This window comes from Pelobates fuscus, chromosome 5, assembly GCF_036172605.1.
Source record: "Pelobates fuscus isolate aPelFus1 chromosome 5, aPelFus1.pri, whole genome shotgun sequence".
Classification (NCBI taxonomy): domain Eukaryota; kingdom Metazoa; phylum Chordata; class Amphibia; order Anura; family Pelobatidae; genus Pelobates; species Pelobates fuscus.
The window spans coordinates 41,701,165-41,721,873 of record NC_086321.1 but is presented as its reverse complement, the minus strand read 5'-3'; the positions used below and the strand labels follow the sequence as shown (position 1 = coordinate 41,721,873).

The window sequence follows — 20,709 nt, the reverse complement described above, 5'->3', positions numbered from 1 at the left end:
AAACATTCACCCTTCTGGGGCCCAGTGTGGGGCAGCTCCTCACTCCTCCAGCGAGCTGTTTAGTATGCCGGGCCAGATAGCCACCTCTTGGCTCCCCTGTGACAGGGATCTTCTCGGCGCCCTGAGGATCAGCCCCGCGCTGGGGGAAGGTGGCTCGAGAGCGCTGCGAACCCTGTCAGGGGCAGGCAGCGCAACAGGGAGCAACCTGCCCAGGTTTGTTCCCTGGTGTCCTGCTTTTGTGGGCATGAAGTTACTGTCCCCAGAAAGCACATTAATAGATATATTTGCGCTATGCTAAGGGCATTAAGACCATGTAACAGCACTCTGTGCATGCTCAACCCTTACTGAGGCCGGACAATGGGACTGGCAGTCACCCTGATGTGTAATACCGACTTCTCTGGAATTTATACATCAGGTCCCCCAGCAGTCCCAATTTCTGCAGGATAGTCCTAATTTTGGGGTCCTGGTCAACCATCCCACTTTAGTTCCTGCATCTGGGGACAGTAAGGAATTGTCCTCAGGTAACCCAGCACAATGCTTGAATTGTTTACAGGCACTAGGACACTGCATAGAGCACTTTGGCAATGCACTTTACAAAGTCCTGCATGCTGGCCAGAGAGGCCCTTCTGTCCTTCTAGATATATGAGTTCTACACATCTACACATCCTTAAGTTTAACAGGGCAATCCAGACGTGGACCCCTTGCTCACGGTGCCTAGAGTGATATTGGCTATACCTCACTGATGATACCTTACAAGGTTGAAACGATTGTCTGGTGTTGCTGTATCTCTCGTGCAGAGGGAACTTGCTGGCATTTCGGATCTGGACTGCCCATACCAGTCTGATATGCTTCAGATATGTTTTCTCTGTAATGGTACAATTTGAGCTAAAACCAGCTTGAGATCTGAGCGGGGACCCACCGAAGGGCAGGCTAATTGAGCTGTTGTCCGTTCTCACCTGCTTCTTGTTTTTCTCTCCTTTGTTTATACATTATAACCATTTGGCTGTGCCCGGACAGGCTCAAATCCAGTCTTTTGTCTGCGGCCTTTGCAAGCCCTCTTCTTCTAACCCCGCCCAGACTTTCTGTGGCTGTCTAATCACAGACTTCCCAATATAGCTCAATGAGAAGTCTTAGCAAGGCAGGTGCTCTGCGTAATTTCTGCCTCTTTAGTTCAGTGCTACGAAGTTACCAACCAGGAAGTAACATTACCTGCTGTCTGCTTGAAAAGCGAGTGGGTGTAACCAGTATAATTTATAAGAGTGTCAATTTCTATAGAAATCTGTACTATTTCCAAAATGAAAACAAATAGGACACTCTCTTCACAGATAAAGCTTTTCAGCAAGCTAGAGTGTTTTGGGGATCTGGAGTGCCCTTTTAAAGAACTGTTGCTTTAAGGATTATGACACAGCCCAATAACTACTAGGGTTAATCACTAAATTTAAAATTTTCGCAAATCCAAATGGCAAAACTGAGGCAAAAATATCCAAGCTGTGACTTTAGTTGAATTTGAAAATGATTCCAGATCAGGTATTTATGCCTCAAGTTTTCCATTTGAATTACATTTGTGAATATTCAAAGTTTAGTTTAGTAAGGTAGTTACCACTTGTATGAATATATATATATATATATATAAAGAAAAAAGGAAAGATCTCTTGCACTCACGCTATAATCAATGGTATTGATCCTGAAGAAAGTCCCATACAGAGGACTGAAACGTTGATTTTTTTTTAACGTGAACAAATAAAGATTAGAACTTTTAATACCGTGAGTGCTGCCACCTTTTTGGATTTATATATATATATATATTCATACTTCATATGCCAGGCTATCAAGGCACAGTCTGGCATGCTATTTAAATCATAGTTATTCTGTGCTACTTGTCATCATATGTCAGGGGTGCCAATATCTAATGTCTACCTCTGACTCTATCCTTATTGTCGTTTACTGGGGACACTGAACTGGTATCGTCTCAATGGTGACACAAACAATCCCATAAACTACATATTTCCCCCAAAACAGCTGAGCTGGAAAGGTACAGGACAGGTCTTATTCGCTAAACAGTAAATATAAGTGAATTGATACGTAATGTCTAAAACTTAGGGCAAATACAGACAAACTGTACCTATAGCGGAAATGGAAACTTTTTCCCAAACCCGCTTTTGTTCTTTAAATGTTCCAATTTGGTTTCAATTCACTACAGTTCTGCATTAATTAATAAATATAAAATAAATAAACCAAAATACATTGTAATCTAGGTTAAACATGGACTCTCACAAAGAGGAGAAACCAATTCTTAACTTCATAATGGCTACCAAACAGGTAAATTGCAGAATTTGAATGTTGCAAATTACATTAAAACTTTTGTTTTATTTCACCACCTCCTCCCCCCCCCCCTTACTGAAATTATAAGGTTGAATTGATGCTATCAAACAGAAGCAGTTTGTGATGTATATCACATACAAACAAGCAGACTTTGTTAATAATAACATTTAAGTGTACAGTAAATATAATGCACAGAACTCATCCTCCCTCCCAGCCAGCCCATCCCCACACTGGTATGTCACAGCACAGCACTGGAAGGGTTAATATCCATCACTGCCTTTGTCACTTGCTTTCATTATGGAAATGTTTTGGCTCTAGTCACTACACGTGCTGCACTTGCCCTACTTCCAGCCCACTGGGTGGGGAAGACAGGGGTCAGACTGATTGGGAGGGGCAAGAAAGCAGACTGGGAGGGGGGGTAGGAGTGACCGGCTGCCTGCCGGCTTCACCCGGATACCTTCACAGTCCAAACAGGAGCTGGATCAGACAGTACAGCCAGGGCTGGGATCTGACTGCATGGGAAAGACAGGGGGGCAGCCAGTGATGAGCCATACTGGGGGCCACCAGCAGCTGCTACCAGGAGCACACTGACAGCCAGGGATACAGAGCTCTAACGGACAGTATTACTGCACATAGTCCCTGCAGGGACTGACCTGGGAACAGCCTACAGGTAAGGATTGTTACAATACAATGAGTGCACATTGCATCACTTTATATATACAATGTGTGTGTATTCTGTGTCAGAATGTTCAGTTAAGGAGGACCAATCACCATGGAAACCAATAGAATGTCTCTCAACTCTCTTCAATTTACCACTTTGCCCCAGAATACCAAATCCTGTGCTTTGATAAATATCTGCTTAGTGATACTTTCTTTCATCCATATGCTGAAGAGTTCTGTGACTTTGTATACTGTATATATTCCCAAATAAGGAGTAATGTGATTGTCCAATCACACAGTGGTATAGCATAGTATGGTATGGTGTAGTGCAGGGGTGCTCAAAAGGTAGATCCCCATATGTTGTAGTACTACAACTCCCATGATGCTTTGCATGTCTTTAGAATGACAACATATCATGGAAGTAGTGTTAAAACATCTGATGATTTTTTTTTCTATTTGAGCACCCCTGGTGTAGTGGATACATGACCTTAATATCCAGCAGATGTGGTAAACTAGTACTTTTTCTTTTTTTACATAATGACAGGAGATCTTATTCCAGGTGTTCCAACTGTGAAATATAAACCTTATCTATATTACATTATTTTACCATTATTTCAAGTGCAAGTTCTGATTGACGCAGTGCAGTGCTGGCCCCTAGTCTCAGGGCAATGCTGGGTCGGTGTCGCTGCCAGCCCAAGATTAATAGGAGTTGTAATCCTAGGCAGCAGTTGCTATGTGCAGCAAACATCATTAATTATGTCCCTCCCCAGCAACTTAAATATGCCAGGCGAGGAAAGCAAGCATCCGTACAATTCTTTCCTGGTGTATCCATAATGGGAGAAGAACACACAGGTAGCAACAACTGCCCAGGAGTTTAACGCTGACCAGTCCAGAGCAGATCATGACATATATGTCCCGTGCTGTCCTCACTTTAACGAACCATAATTCGAAACCTTCAGTTTTGTCAGTTATCATCATATCTTCATATATCACTGTCCTATTTCCCCATAACTTACTGTTTCTAGTTATGTATTGAATTCACACAATAGATCTGACGGTTACAGTGCACTAATTGAGGAATGGATTTGTAGTGTAGAGTGCTGTGGAATGTGTTGTCTCTTTATAGATAACAATGTTTAATTTAGAATGTGTAATATTATAGTACTAGAGAGTTGTATGGTGGCGTCTCTAAATTGTGCATTGTTAGACTGAAAACACAATTGTATTTTTGCTTTATATATAAAACAATTTTTAACCTTGTATTTAATATAAAACAGGCCATATATACATTTATATTATTATTATTATTATTATTATTATTATTATTATTATTATTGGTATCTATATAGCGCCAACATATTCAGCTTTGCTGTACAAATATAGAATGGAGATATTTGACAACAAATAGTTGACATACAACAATTAACAGAGACAAGAGGCGGAGAAGGCCCTGCTCAAACGAACTTCCAATCTATGATATATGTGTGTATGTACATACAGTAATTTCTTTAACTTTATTTTCCATTGCATTTTGTTATCCTCCGTTTGACATTTAGTGTTGTGTATTTGAGTCCTAAATCTCTTATCTGCCTGAGTCTCAAGGTTATTTTATGGCTTGTGTTTTGGAGCCGTTCTATAAACAAGCTACAACTAGACAGATCTGAGATTGTGTTTTTAGAAAGGATATTGTTGTCCAACTGATTTTTCAGCCAGCTTGTTATCTTGCTTTAAATCAGCTTAAATATCGTGTACACCTACCCATGCCGAAGACCTAATTACCCATGCTTTATCATGCATTTGATATGAGCTAGGATGGAATTTTTGCTATTGACGGCCAGGGCATGCATGTTACTTGGCATTCCGGGTTGACACTGCATGGAATGCCTGAGTTTAGTGGGGCATTAAAGTCCCTTAGAACACTTCTTCTTAATGAAGTGGTCTGGGTGCAGTGCCCCTGTCCCTTTAACCCTGCACACCTCTATATAACTAGGGATAAGGGCAGAATAGTGTTAGGCATACATGTTTGTGTTCCTAAATTTATGGTGTTCCATTAAAGGGATACTATAGTCACCTGAACAACTTTAGCTTAATGAAGCAGTTTTGGTGTATAGAACATGCCCCTGCAGCTTCACTGCTCAATCCTCTGCCATTTAGGAGTTAAATCCCTTTGTTTATGAACCCTAGTCACACCTCCCTGCATGGGACTTGCACAGCCTTCCATAAACACTTCCTGTAAAGAGAGCCCTATTTAGGCTTTCTTTATTGCGAGTTCTGTTTAATTAAGATTTTCTTATCCCCTGCTGTGTTAATAGCTTGCTAGACCCTGCAAGAGCCTCCTGTATCTGATTCAAGTTCAATTTAGAGATTGAGATACAATTATTTAAGGTAAATTACATCTGTTTGAAAGTGAAACCAGTTTTTTTTTTTCATGCAGGCTCTGTCAATCATAGCCAGGGGAGGTGTGACAAGGGCTGCATAAACAGAAACAAAGTGATTTAACTCCTAAATGACAGTGAAATGAGCAGTGAAATTGCAGGGGAATGAGCTATACACTAAAACTGCTTTATTAAGCTAAAGTAATTTAGGTGACTATAGTGTTCCTTTAATCTATTAGAAGAATCATCCTAGTTAGGACAAGTATTCAACATGCATCACAGCGGTAACTACTATTGCATTTTGATCTGGAGTGGAAGTTTTGTAAATAAGCCCCTTTTATGCAATTGCAAGTAAAACTGAAGCGGTCAACTTCAAAACAACTGTTAAAACACTTTCTGCTCTAATGTGACAAGATTTGTGATAATGTGAAATTGTGACCTATAAAACCATATTGGATTAATTCGCTGTTTTCTTACTGGGCAGGCTGTGTGAATTTAAGGCTGGCATACTTGAATTACGTACAAACATTTCAAACGTTAAGACTTATTTTTTAAAAAAAAAATTTTATTGGACAATTTTGGCCAAAATTGTAAATTCATTTAGTTTTTTCGGTCCCGTTTACGCTATCCGCATAAGTTTCTCTGAGTTGAAGTTTCTATTATATTGTTTTTTATTACTTCAGTCCACAGGATGTGGGTAGGAACAAATTGAAATTTTGTAAATTTAGGTATCTCGTAGGGTTATTGAGTTTATCTCTAATTATGATTTATTGCCTGGGTGATGTGAAGGTGCAAATTGGCCTAAATTTGTTACCAACAGCTTGTAAACGTGCATCTCAAATGATCTGAATAAAATACTACTAGAATCCTGATGCCTTGGGTAATGAAGATCTGCCGCACTTTAAGCATCCCATGTAACATTTTTCAGGTTATACCTCAGAGGGTGATCCCATAGCACTTCTCCACCACACTCCAAACACTCCTTTTACCCATCTCAAATCTCAACTGCCCTAACTCTGCAACCTCACTCTACAACTCCACTCTCTCCTCTCAACTTGACATCATGGCACCTCCTACAGTTAAACGCAGCAAGCGCCCCCAACTACAACCCTGGCACACTAAGCTGACCCGTTACCTCCAAAAATGTTCCAGAACTGCTGAACGCTGCTGGAGAAAGTCTCACTCTGCATCTGACTTTGTCCACTATAAATTTATGCTGCGCTCCTACAGCATGGCTCTTTCCTCTGCAAAAGTAAACTACTTCAAAACCCTCATAAGCACACTGTCCCATCAACCCAAACACCTGTTTCACACTTTTGATGCTCTTCTTCGCCCTGTGACTACCCCTCCTTCCACCACCTTGTCCGCCACAAACTTTGCATCTCATTTCACTGAGAAGATCTCTACAATCAGGAAAGAGATCTCTAATCTCTCTCCTTCCCCTATCATTATATCACCCAACCTCACTCCCCCTGCCACCCTATGCACATTTGCACCTGCTACAGCACAAGAGGTTTCTGCACTGCTCCTGTCCTCCCGCCCCACCACCTGCTCTCTCGATCCTATTCCCTCGCATCTCATCCGCACTTTGTCTCCCTTTCTTGCTCTTCCTCTCGCTAGCATTTTCAATCTCTCCCTTTCCTCTGGCACATTTCCCTCACCCTTCAAACATGCAACCGTAACCCCGATTCTGAAAAAGCCCAACCTTGATCCCAACTCCCCATCCAACTACCACCCTATCTCACTACTCCCATTTGCCTCCAAGATCCTCGAGAGAGTTGTGTACGCCAGATTGACAGACTTTCTCGAATCCAACTCTCTGCTTGACCCCCTTCAGTCTGGATTCCGCGCTGGTCACTCTGTCGAAACTGCTGTGACCAAAGTATCCAACGACTTAATTGCTGCTAAATCTCACGGCCAATACTCTATCCTAATCCTCCTTGATCTTTCTGCCGCATTTGACACTGTTGATCATCAACAGCTTCTTCACATTCTTCGTAACTTTGGTCTATGGGATACTGCTCTCTCCTGGTGCTCCTCCTACCTCTCCCAGCGCTCTTTCAGTGTTTATTTCTCTGGTTCTGCCTCTTCTCACCAACCCCTCTCTGTCGGCGTCCCCCAAGGATCTGTCCTCGGCCCCCTATTGTTCTCCATCTATACTGCCTCCCTTGGTAAACTCATCAGCTCCTTTGGTTTCCAATATCATTTATATGCAGATGATACGCAAATCTACCTGTCCTCCCCTGATCTCTCTCCGCCCACCTTGACTCGTGTTTCTGACTGCCTCTCTGCAATTTCCAACTGGATGGCTGCTCACTTCCTTAAACTCAACCTGTCCAAAACAGAACTTCTAGTTTTTCCTCCCTCAAGTGCTGCTACTCCTGTTGTCTCCATCCAAGTCAACGGCGCTACTATCACCTCTACCTCGCAGGCTCGCTGCCTAGGGGTTCTTTTCGATTCTGACCTCTCTTTTATTCCCCATGTCCAATCGATAGTCAAATCCTGTCGCTTCCAACTCAAGAACATAGCGCGCATCCGCCCATATCTAACGCCAGACGCGGCTAAGATATTGGTTCATGCTGTTGTTCTCTCTCGCCTCGACTACTGCAATCCCCTTCTGACCGGTCTTACATGTTCCCAGCTTGCACCGCTGCAATCTGTAATGAATGCGGCTGCAAGGCTTATTTTCCTGTCCGGTCGCACCTCCCACGCCTCCACGCTCTGTCAGTCCCTGCATTGGCTTCCAGTTAGATATAGGGCCCAATTCAAAATTCTGGCACTTGCTTACAAATCCCTACATAATGCTGCTCCAACATACCTATCCTCCCTCATACACAAGTATGTCCCGTCGAGACCCCTGCGCTCATCCCAAGACCTACGCCTATCCTCTGCCCGGATCCCCACCTCTGACGCTCGCCTTCAAGACTTCTCTAGGGCTGCACCTATTCTGTGGAACTCCCTTCCCTCCTCAATCAGACTTTCACCCAGCCTCCACTCCTTCAAAAAATCTTTGAAAACTCACTTCTTCGTTAAAGCGTATCAATTAAACTGTCAGCAGGCTTCTCATCCCCCACCCCATGACTCCTTTCCTGCAACTGTCAAAAATGACCTACCAAGCACTCAATAAACCCTTCTCTAACAAACTATTTAATTCCCCTACTTTAACCCGTTTGTGTCACTATACCCCACTCCCTCTAGCATGTAAGCTCATTGAGCAGGGCCCTCAACCCCCTCTGTTCCTGTATGTCCAGTGGTCTGATTATGTGTCTGTTAGTCCACCCATTGTACAGCGCTACGGAATTTGTTGGCGCTATATAAATAATAAAATAATAATAATAATAATAATATACAAATCCTTGAAAAATCTTTATCTTATTTCTATCTGGAGTCCTTATTCCTGTCCAGTGTATTCAAGTACTTGAATCCCAAACTATACTACAGCTGGAGATAACCATTCTTGCAAAACCAGTACACTGGTCAGAAGGTACATACCAGACTGTGGTGGAATCACAGGAATTAGCTGAAAATAGAAGGAAAACAGGAACACTTACGGGAACACTTCAAGCATCGTAACCACTACAGTTTATTGATGCTCTCAACCAGTGAGCAAAGCCAGCTCGGTTTAGGAGCTTCTCACTTTCTGTTGTTGGTAGTAGAAGTAGGGTGCGATACACAGAGGCACCCGGGCACTCCTCGCACTATAAGAATTACAGCGAGCTGTAGTCTAAGGACAATAAGTACATCCATATTGACAACAATGTTTGTAAAGGAGTAATCACAGTCATACATTTTCTTTTAGTTTTGCTGGCACAATTTGGGGATTTGATTTTAAAGCAATTCTACTTATCAGCCCTCATTCCAGTAATTTGACAAATTGAACAGAGAATACCATATATAGCCGTTGTCTGTAGTGTTTGCTAATGTGTATGCAAAAACAAACTCTGCAAGAACAAACAAAGAAAAATCAAGGTCCACAATTCTGGTCTAGATAATTTAAATGTTTATCAGTATTTATATTGTTTAGGCTATGATAATGCCAGCAAGGCTATTCACAAAATGGAGAACTATTGAGAATTCACCAAGGAATTGCAAACTGTCGGTCACAAAACCACAAACCAAAAACCAAGTTGTGTGGCTTTTTTTTTTTTCTCTCCCAAGTGCTGTTCTTTCCAGTTTAACCCCTTAAGGACCAAACTTCTGGAATAAAAGGGAATCATGACATGTCACACATGTCATGTGTCCTTAAGGGGTTAACAATCAGGTATATTCTGGCCAATTCACTTTTTAATGAATAACCCTGCTAATGTTGTATTAGATCTTAAAGGTATCTCCCAAATACCATAGCCACCGCTGTAGTTATTGAGCTTGGAGTGCCTAGTGCTGTCCCATGGTAAGATGTCAAGCTACCTGGGTCCAGCTATGAGCCCATATCCCTGCATCCGAACCGGTCCAGCTGGGAGCCCGTATCCCTGCATCCGAACCGGTCCAGCTGAGAGCCCGTATCCCTGCATCCGAACTGGTCCAGCTGGGAGCCTGTTTCCCTGCATCTGAACTGATCCAGCTATGAGCCCATATCCCTGCATCTGAACTGATCCAGCTATGAGCCCATATCCCTGCATCTGAACTGATCCAGCTATGAGCCCATATCCCTGCATCCGAACTGGTCCAGCTGGGAGCCCGTATCCCTGCGTCCAAACTGGTCCAGCTGGGAGCCCGTATCCCTGCGTCCAAACTGGTCCAGCTGGGAGCCCGTATCCCTGCGTCCGATCTGGTCCAGCTGGGAGCCCGTATCCCTGCGTCCGATCTGGTCCAGCTGGGAGCCCGTATCCCTTGGTCCGATCTGGTCCAGCTGGGAGCCCGTATCCCTGCGTCCGATCTGGTCCAGCTGGGAGCCCGTATCCCTGCGTCCGATCTGGTCCAGCTGGGAGCCCGTATCCCTGCGTCCGATCTGGTCCAGCTGGGAGCCCGTATCCCTGCGTCCGATCTGGTCCAGCTGGGAGCCCGTATCCCTGCGTCCGATCTGGTCCAGCTGGGAGCCCGTATCCCTGCGTCCGATCTGGTCCAGCTGGGAGCCCGTATCCCTGCGTCCGATCTGGTCCAGCTGGGAGCCCGTATCCCTGCGTCCGATCTGGTCCAGCTGGGAGCCCGTATCCCTGCGTCCGATCTGGTCCAGCTGGGAGCCCGTATCCCTGCGTCCGATCTGGTCCAGCTGGGAGCCCGTATCCCTGCGTCCGATCTGGTCCAGCTGGGAGCCCGTATCCCTGCCTCCGATCTGGTCCAGCTGGGAGCCCGTATCCCTGCCTCCGATCTGGTCCAGCTGGGAGCCCGTATCCCTGCGTCCGATCTGGTCCAGCTGGGAGCCCGTATCCCTGCGTCCGATCTGGTCCAGCTGGGAGCCCGTATCCCTGCGTCCGATCTGGTCCAGCTGGGAGCCCGTATCCCTGCGTCCGAACTGGTCCAGCTGGGAGCCCGTATCCCTGCGTCCGAACTGGTCCAGCTGGGAGCCCGTATCCCTGCGTCCGAACTGGTCCAGCTGGGAGACCACGTCTCTGCATCCGAACTTCATTATCAGGAGAATCCAGATTGCTGTATAAAGTAAAGCAGAGCCATGCAAGACCCGCCCAGGTACATCCAACTTTTCTTGCCGTAGAAGATCGGATGCAGAGCATGTTGCTATGGGCTCCCAGCAGGACCTATGTAAGTTCATGAACCTTGCCAAAATGGTTTGACATGGGATTTCACCATTGTACTCCTGGCACCATAACCACCACATCTTGCTGTTGTGGTTATAGTCCATGGAGTATTCCGTTACATAGTTCCCCCAGTTGTGATTACCCTTTATGTCCTATGTAAAGGTTTTAAAATCTGCTAACCGCACAAAGCTTTTTCAGGCTAACCTTTGCATCCCAGATGTTTAACTACATACCTTTTATTTCCAGCTGAGCCGTAGGCCGGCCCCAGAACCATGTGACTGTAGCTTACTTAATCTGTCACTTTCTTTAGCTATCACTGTGTTCTATTATATAATCGATTTGGGCCAAGCAATGGACTATATACGAAGAAGATATATATATATGTATATATGTTTACGCAATAACTTTTTCACTAATCTGGAAACACAGACAAGGGAATACCAAAATTAAGGCACAAATAGGAGAGTTGGAGGAATATCTAATGTTCTTTTTTTCTGTTTTTGACCTAGAATTTCTTGGCGTTCTTGGTTAAGTGAATATCCCGTGTCTCCCGCTGGCAGCACCTAGTTGTGTTTAATAATCAGACAATACTTCAGCCGATTCTCCAAACCTGAGTCTCAACTGTGAGCTTGATTATCCTTTTCATACGTTAGTAAGCAGATAGACCTGACTGAAAGGAGACATGTAACTGAGCTGCTCGCTGCAGTGTTGGCCCTTTGTCTCGCTGTGTGGCTGTTACTATTGTTGGAGGACGTAGCAGGGTGTGGAAGGGAGGAGAAGATTTTAGTCTGGATTATGTCTATCTGTGCTCCTTGTGCAGTTTCTTTAAACTCACAGAGACATCAATCATATCTGTTGGCCAAAACACACATTATTCACCTGCTGTTTTTGCTTCGTGTACGGCAATACATATGTAAATAAACAGACATTAGTTTTAAAGGGACACTCCAGTCCGGAAGTCTTTACCACTTTTTTTTTAGGTATTTTGTAGATAATGCCTGAGATGCTGTGTATAAAGAATTGGGGGGGGATAATGAGCCTGTAAATGTTGCACTCTATGGTCTCTCTTTCTTGTTGCTGCTCTGTCGGGAGTAACTTAAACATGGCTGAACAGTCGTGAGCCAATCAGGGTTCCGGATGTCAAGTGTGATGTTCCGATTTGTTTGCTGTGGATCTCAGTGATTTGGAATAGAAATCATTAGAGCAAAAGGTCACATCAGGGTAAGTGACAGATTCTCTTTCCATCACCGCAGTGAAAGCTATTGAAATCCCAACAATTGGATTTATGCAACAGGGACGGAGTGAGTGGACCATGGGGGAGTATGCCAGTTCGAGATGGTGTCACGGGCAATGCCAAAAATAAGCAAGCTGCCCATAAAGGGGCATCCCAGCTAACAGAAAAGGAATGTCAACCTGGCATCCATACACAAGCTGGGGGTTCCCAATAACTTAGATTTGCTCTTAAAGCCCACCCTATCTGCCCGCATTCCTAACCTAAAGTGTTTACATTATTACTCCACAATACTGCTGTATATCATGACTGGGCGTTTTTGGTTTACGGAGAGCATCCTACAGTAGAAAGCGTTGAAAGTAATTGAATACCAAGTCCTGCAATCCCTTGCTGTTCCCACAAACCACTGCCTATGTCATGAGACCAGCAAATCTATAGAGGGTTAAAGGAGTTTCATGATTATCTGAGTCCCTTCCTGGTTTGATCACTGCAGAATCGGTACTGTATGGGGATTAGCAGGCATAACCTATGCCTGCTTAATTTGCCAAAAAAAAACCAGACTGTGATTGGTGCGGTGGCAAAGGGGTGCAACGGAAGGTGACTTATACTGTGAAGCTGACTTTAAGGGGTTAATAGCTCCTGCCATGCTCTCCCAGCCAGCTCTCTTCACCTCCTGGCGTTTCAACTGCATGCACATGCACGAGAGTACACTAAGGTCTACATAGTATCCCACAAAACCACCGGTTACTCCATAGCCAGAGCCTTTTTTTCCCCATCAGCTGTTACTGGTGACCCCTGGGGGCTTGAAAAAAGATACCTCCGCCTTTTTGTCAAGCTTGTCAAGGGTAGGAAAAATACGAAGATAAAGTTTTTATTTTGTCTTAGTATATCTTTTGACTGGTTTGGAATCTCAGTGAAATCCCACCACAGTCTATGTGAGTATTTTTTTAAAAAAAAAATTGTATTGTCCTGAAAAATGCTCACATTTTGGGGTTAACAGAACTTATTTAAAAGTTACTCGCCAATGGAAGCCTGGATGATACATGATGTCTTTCCAGGGTTGAAATATTCATTTTGGAGAGCGGTAACAGTGCCACTTTAAGAACTACCTCTGACATTCAAAATACATGTTTGCATTTCTAATGTTACAGGGCTCCTTTAAATACTCCTAAACACGCCTTTCATGAAATGCAAATTAACTAGGAGAAGAGGAAGCAAAGAAGACTAAAAGTAACAATATTACATTTGTAAATCTTATTTTAGCATCATGAAAGGGGTTCTGCACACTGTCAAATATTTTAATATCCCTGATGGTTATGTAATATATACAGATCAGGCCAACACTAGGATGTGGAATGTGACTCTATATACAAAGTAGATTAAACAAATCTTTCTTTAAATGGATTTTGTTTGTCTGTTGGGCATAAAAAAATATTCAAGCTAGACCAGGTCTATTTCAAGAAAGGGGATCTATAAATGTATATCATTCATATATTGAAATGGAGCCCTTTTTAGGATAAAGATTGGGTCGTCACAGTTATACATTTTTTTTAGCTTTAGTGGATACAAAATAATTTGATACGTTGTATTTTGTTGTATTTCTTGTAGACACCAGGAAGATTCTATTTGCATGAGGTCAGTCGCATGGAAAATGGCGATCACGCAGTGGTCCTTGTTATCTCAATAATGAATGTATTATTGCTAATCTATGACCAATATCTTAGTCTCCTGTATATGTTAAGCTTGCATATTGGACCCTGATAGACCACTTTATCAGTATCCCCTTTTGTGTCTTGTTTTTTAAAGGGACACTATAGTCGCCAGAATAACTACAGCTTATTGAATTTGTTCTGGTGAGTAGAATCATTACCTTCAGGCTTTTTGCTGTAAACACTGTCTTTTCAGAGAAAATGCAGTGTTTACATTATAGCCTAGTGATAACTTTACTGGCCACTCCTCAGATGGCTGTTAGAGATCCTTCCTGGGTCATGGCTGCCTAGAATGCATCCAAACATTCAGTGTCTCCTCCCTCTGCATGCAGACACTGAACTTTCCTCATAGAGATTCATTGATTCAATTCATCTCTATGAGGAGATGCTGATTGGCCAGAGCTGTGTTTGAATTGTGCTGGCTCTGCCCCTAATCTGCCTCTTTGTCACTCTCACCCAATCCTATGGGGAAGCAGTGTGATTGGATCAGGCTACCACTTCCGCTGATGTCAGCAAGCAAGTGTGCAGGTCTTAAGGAAACAGGGACAAAATAAGCAGCTCCAGACTTGAATACATGTAAGATTTACTAGATTTAGGGAGGCATGAGGGGACCAGGGTGGCTAGATGGTGGTTTTATCCCTATAGGGTCAGGAATATATGTTTGTGTTCATGACCCTATAGTGCTCCTTTAAACTTTTTTTAAAAAATTGTATTTACCAGTTCAGTAATAATTAAACTATTGTAATAGTTTAATCTGTGTTGTGTTTATTATAACTGTTTTATGAACATTTCAAAAAGTGTTTATATATATATATATTGCTTCCTGTATCCTTTCTATATTCCACACGGAGTGCTATCGGGATGCAGTTTTGTTTTGTTTTGCGTATTTTAAAGGACTATTCGATGATCAATTAGATATTTAAAATTTATAAATACGTGCAAAATTAGCAGCACCTTAAAGTGCACTAGCTCAAAAACACACTATAATGAATAACATATATATTTATTTTTTATAAAGTGAAATTACTCTATCAAGGGTGGAATTACATCTTGCACATTGCAATTTCACTCTATCAGTGTGTCCTATTACATTGTATTGTATTATCTTAAAGACATAGCACACCTTAAATTATACTTTATGGTTTGACAACTTACCTGTATCCCCTAAGTACCTATTGCCACACCTGGTCTTCACTTATAGGAGAGACTAGATGTCCTTGCAGAGTTAAGCCTGTCTGATGGAAGATCAAGCTTATTGGTAGCAGAGGGCGCTCAGCTGATGCTCTCAGCCAATGAGTATGGTCCTGTATACCTCTGTGGAACTAGCCAGATTCTCCTAAAGGAGATGACCAGACGTAGGAATGCTTGGTGGATCCCAAGTAAGTAATGACTTTATTCAGTGGGACCGTACCAGGACACAACTATCACGTAAACCACTAGAGTGGGCTGTAGAGTTTTTGGTGCTGGCAGTTTAGCCCCCCTTTTATTTTTTTATATTGACGTATTTATTACATTTTTACTGTTACAAAGTAAAATTAACTTTATCTGTATTGAAAAAATATAAATGAAAAATACAAGTTAAAGTTAATCAAATGCAAAAACATCTAGAATACTTTAATTCACCATTCATCCTAACGTGGGTCACCGTCTGGGGACTTTGCAGAATTATGAACATATGAATATTGCATAAAGATGTAGAAAAATAAAGTTCTGGAACACTGATGGTTGAAAGGTAAAACCTCCATGATTCTTTGTCAGTCTTAAGTCTGGTATTGCATCACAAGTGATCTAGTACCACCACAGTTGGGGGCCCACTATTTGGCCTCTTTACGCACATTGATACACATACTTGATCAGTAGGGACCATTGCCAAACTAAAACTAAATAGATTCCACTCCTGTCCTGCCAAAATTCACTGTTTACAGGAAATTGGGATATACATGCAAAACAGTAGGATTATCCCAAATCCGGTCAGCTGACAAGTATGGACACCCAAGGAATTGCAAAACTGGACTTGGTAACAAATTTCCATTGCTTGGAATTGTCACTCATTCACACATTTATTTATTTGATTACATTTTATACCAATATTGTGTCTGTGTATACGTTTCATGTGTATTTAGATTTTTTTTTTCATGGCCGGTCGGCCAGCCAGCCAGCAAGCAAAATGTGTATTAAATAGAACTGGAATGTTATGTATAATATACAAACTGCTTTTACTATATAGACCACATTAGCAAATATATCTTTCTAATATGAACGTGAGAATTTATTCAAAGATATGTAGTTTGGTACCGAGACACAACTTATCATTTTGTAATTTTTTCTTCTTTCAAGGGTCTCTAGGGACCTTGGGTTGGTGAGCTTTGCATTTTTGTTTTTACATATCTGGCTCATAGCTTACGTTTTGCAACACTTTCTCGCCGCTTTTAAAAAATAAAGTGTCTGTAGGATGTTCTTTAATTAAGCAGGAGGGGAGGCATATAGCCCCTCCACCCCCCAAAAAAAAATCTTAAAGAAAAAAACCCTGAAGTTTTAATGGTTCCTTTTTGATTTTCTTGTTTGCGTACAGTCTTTAAAAATAAAGGGGTGGTATATAGGGGCGCTACAGTAACAAATGGTGGATATAAACTATATACGTTTCTCTGACCGTCCTTTCATTAAAATGTTAATAAATGTTTCATTTAACGTAAAGAGGTGTACTTCATCTGTTAGGAAACTCTTCTAATCTGGTTTTCGAAATTGACAGCATGAAAGTGACTAAAAAAATAAAAGAAAGTAAAAATTCTCAATATCACCAACCGTCTTTTAACATCTGCTTCATTCCCCTGATGTTTGCTCCTCATTCCTATTTCTGCGTAGTCTTTATTGTAGTGTTGGGCATCCACTTGCTGCCAGGAATTCTATTGTCCCAAGAAATGTAACATTGTCTGTCTATTACCTCTTCTTTAGTTTAGTTCTAAATAGATTTGACAGGAAAGCTATAGTTCGTATTGTATAATATGCAGCATTCCTAGGATACTCCCAGGGCAAGCCCCCCCCTTTTTTTTTTATAACTGTTTATAAGGTGTATATTTTGGTCTGTTTATTCCTTGTTAAAGAATATAAAATAAACCATCGAGAGTCATAATCTGTATTAAACTTTTTAGAAGATGCTCAATTTTCTTTTGAAGTTATATTTAACCCCTTAAGGACACGACATGTGTGACATGTCATGATTCCCTTTTATTCCAGAAGTTTGGTCCTTAAGGGGTTAAAGGGACACTATAGTGTCAGGAAAACCGCTTGGTTTTTCTGACACTATAGTACCCTGAGGGTGCCCCCACCCGCGGCGCTGAAGGGGTTAAAACCCCTTCAGCTACTCACCCTCTTCCACCGCCGGGCTCCCTTACCTCTCCTCCCCCGTTGATGTCAGCATCCTTGTCTGACATCACCGGCGCCAAATGCGCATGCGTGGCACTGCCGCGTGCGCATTCAAAGTGTCCGTAGGAAAGCGTTTTTCAATGCTTTGCTATGGACGCTCTGTGTGATTGAGGCATAATATGCCTCAATCATTGCCGATGCACCTCTAGTGGCTGTCCGGGAGACACTGCTATGTTTACATCAGACCGGGTTAACCCTAGAGGGACCTGACACCCAGACCACTTAATTGAGCTAAAGTAGTCTGGGTGACTATAGTGTCCCTTTCAGATTTAGCAAATGACCGCATTATCCAGTTCCGACAAGGCAAAGCAAATCCAGGGCAAACATTGTAAATGAAAAGCAGAAACAAAACATTGTTTAAAGGAACGTTTCAAGCACCATACAGACAATTCTATTGGTTTATGGTGCCAGGAGTGCCCTCGAGCCCTTCCAGGGTAAATAGGCAAATAATGAACTGACCTTGCATTGCAGTGCCTGCTGCGTTGTAGCTAATGGAAGCTCCTTAAAGGAGATTCTGAAAGCACAAGAGGCTGAGACAAGCACCAAGAGGACTCCAGTTTGACTACTAACCCTGGGAAGGCGCTAGGGCACTCGTAATCACTTCAGCTGGTCTGGAGGGTTCCTTTAGAAAGCTACTTACCTCATGTCCAATGCCACCACCGTCTTGCCAGTGTGCCACTCTTGCACACATCCCCTACTACTTTCCCAAGTAAGATGCAGAACCCCTATTACAGTGACACACTGGTGACCGTATGGCGTGATACTCGTCACTTCTATCCTGTGTTACTCTAGCAAAGCACGAGAGCACATGTCCTGCAGTTACTGTGAAGAAGAGGAGGTTTTTTTCCAATAGGAGGGCTCCCCTGCTCTCCTGTCACTCCGTTTTTGACATTCTGTATGCTGAGAATTAATTGACAGGAGAGTGAAAACACCGTATATTAGTACCGTTTTTTCATCAAATGTATGCAGTCTGTTTGTACTATGTATATACATTTTTTTTTTCTTTTTTTAATACTTTTTCCTTAGCGGATAAGTTAGGGTGCCCCCCTAACTGACAGTACAGTTTAAAGTACTAGTTTAAACATCAGAATGTTGGACTGTAGATATTAAATATGTTCTCTATATACAGTAATGCCTTTGTACCTCCACCCATTCGTGTTCCTGTAAACCACACACAAATAATGAAGACAGCGGGAAGTAAAATAAACTGGAGCGTACCCAGAATTCCACAGGCTGACCCACTTTTTTCCATAGTCCTGAATGCAGACCCCAAATCAGTGTAGTTTACTTTCTGATGAATCTCGCAGTCGATCGCATAGCAGTACAAGAACCCTTTCATTTTACATTGAATCTTGGTTTTGTCTGCTCTGTGTAAAGAATTAATTTTGGTTACTCGCTGGTCTAAAACCTTTACAAGCAGAAGAATACCTGTGCAATTAAGGTTTGCTTTGATTGAAAAAGGCTGTATTCCTAACACTATCGTGTCCCTCTGCTTCCACCCCTGCCCAGTCATAAAAGAGTTAAACACCCTTTCTTGCTTGTAACTGATTCCACCCGTGGCACTGGATCTGTCTCCTTCTCCCATGACATCATGGCGATGGGGGAACCGAATGAGCAAGTATGAATCAATTGAATCAATGCTTTCCTATGGGAATTTTCAAGACGCTTGACATCCTCATGTAAAGCATGAGAAAGTCCAGCATCGTTTCACAGAGTTAAACTCCGTGTGAATCAGGAAGTACCTCTAGTGGCTGTCTGGTACTTTATCTCTTTTGAGAGGGGAGGGACGGGGGGGGACCGTTTTTGGTATAATATGCCCTGTTGGGCACTGTGGAGAAGGTCCCCTCTCTCAATTTGCGGTAAAATCTGAAAAAAAAAGTTTTCCTCAACTGCAATCCAGTGCCGGGCGAAGCTGCTCTTTTGCGACCCCTCCAATGTCACCGAGGCCGCACCTGGTCCAGTCACAGGCTTCTCTATGAGAAGATTGTAATTAGACCATTTTGCCGACTCAGAACGCATGCATGCGCTCCGAGTCAGCGAAGGGAGGGACGAAGGCAGGGGGAGTTGGGAAAAGGGAGTTTTAAAAAAAAAAAACAAAACAAAAAAAAAAAAACAACAATGTGGAACATAAGGGGCATGGAAAGTGGAAGGGGAGAAGAGGCAAGCTATCTTCCCCTTGCAGGTACTCTGCTTTTAAGGAGAAGATGATCACATCTGTTGTCATCATGTCATGTCTTGTCATTTTGCAGTGCGTGCTGACAACAGACATAATTTATGCAAATAATTGACATTGGGAAGCACGGAAGCACAGAACCAGAATTTACACATTTACAAATATCTCTGAATGTGCAGTATTTCAAGTTATTAAAATTATTCAAATGATTGAAGTGGATATGGTGATTGGAGTAACCCTTTAACCCTGCAATACAAACATCCGTTTTTCTGGCACTGGAGGGTCCCTCTCCCTCCCACCCACCAATCCCCGGTTACTGAAGGGGTGAAAACCCCTTCAGTGACTTACCTGGGACAGCGGCGATGTCCCTCGCCGCTGTCTCCGCCTCCGCGACGCTCCTCCTAGTGATTACGTCGGCCGGTGGGCGAAATTAATCGCGCTCACCGGCCGAGGAGACCTAATGCGCATGCGCGAAAATTACGCGCATGCGCATTACGTCTCCCCATAGGAAAGCATTGAAAAATAATTTCAATGCTTTCCTATGGGGTTTTGAGCGACGCTGGAGGTCCTCACACAGCGTGAGGACGTCCAGCGACGCTCTAGCACAGGAAACCTGTGCTAGAACCCAGGAAGTGACCTCTAGTGGCTGTCTAATAGACAGCCACTAGTGGTGGAGTTAACCCTGCAATGTAAATATTGCAGTTTATGAAAAACTTCAATAATTACACTTGCAGGGTTAAGGGTAGTGGGAGTTGGCACCCAGACCACTCCAATGAGCAGAAGTGGTCTGGGTGCCTGGAGTGTCCCTTTAATGAAGCAGTGTTGGTGTACAGATCATGCCCCCACAGCATCTCTACCAAATTCTCTGCCATTTAGCAGTTAAATAACTTTGTGTACTGCTCTAGTCACACCTCCTTGCATGTGACATACACAATCTTCCTAAAGACTTCCTGTAAAGAGTCATCTAATGCTTGCACTTCCTTTATTGCAAATTATATTTAAAGGGACTCTACAGTCACCAGAACAACTACAATGTATTGTATTTGTTCTGGTGAGTATAATCAGTCCTTTCAGGCTTTTTGCAGTAACACTGTCTTTTCAGACCGTTTCTCCTGAGCTACTC

The 20,709-nt window shown here is 42.8% G+C and overlaps 1 protein-coding gene across 6 annotated transcripts in view; it reads left to right on the top strand.

The window, feature by feature from the left end:
• The first annotated feature begins 2,766 nt into the window (after positions 1 to 2,766).
• Positions 2,767 to 20,709, top strand: part of ARHGEF28 (Rho guanine nucleotide exchange factor 28) — a 239,388-nt gene continuing 221,445 nt past the window's right edge. For 5 of the 6 annotated variants that reach the window (XM_063453742.1, XM_063453741.1, XM_063453740.1 and 2 more), the window contains exon 1: positions 2,768 to 2,992. The gene's annotated coding sequence lies outside the window, so the exon portion shown is untranslated. Of the gene's footprint in view, positions 2,993 to 20,709 lie in introns of all 6 variants that reach the window. The other variant, XM_063453739.1, reaches the window with a different exon arrangement.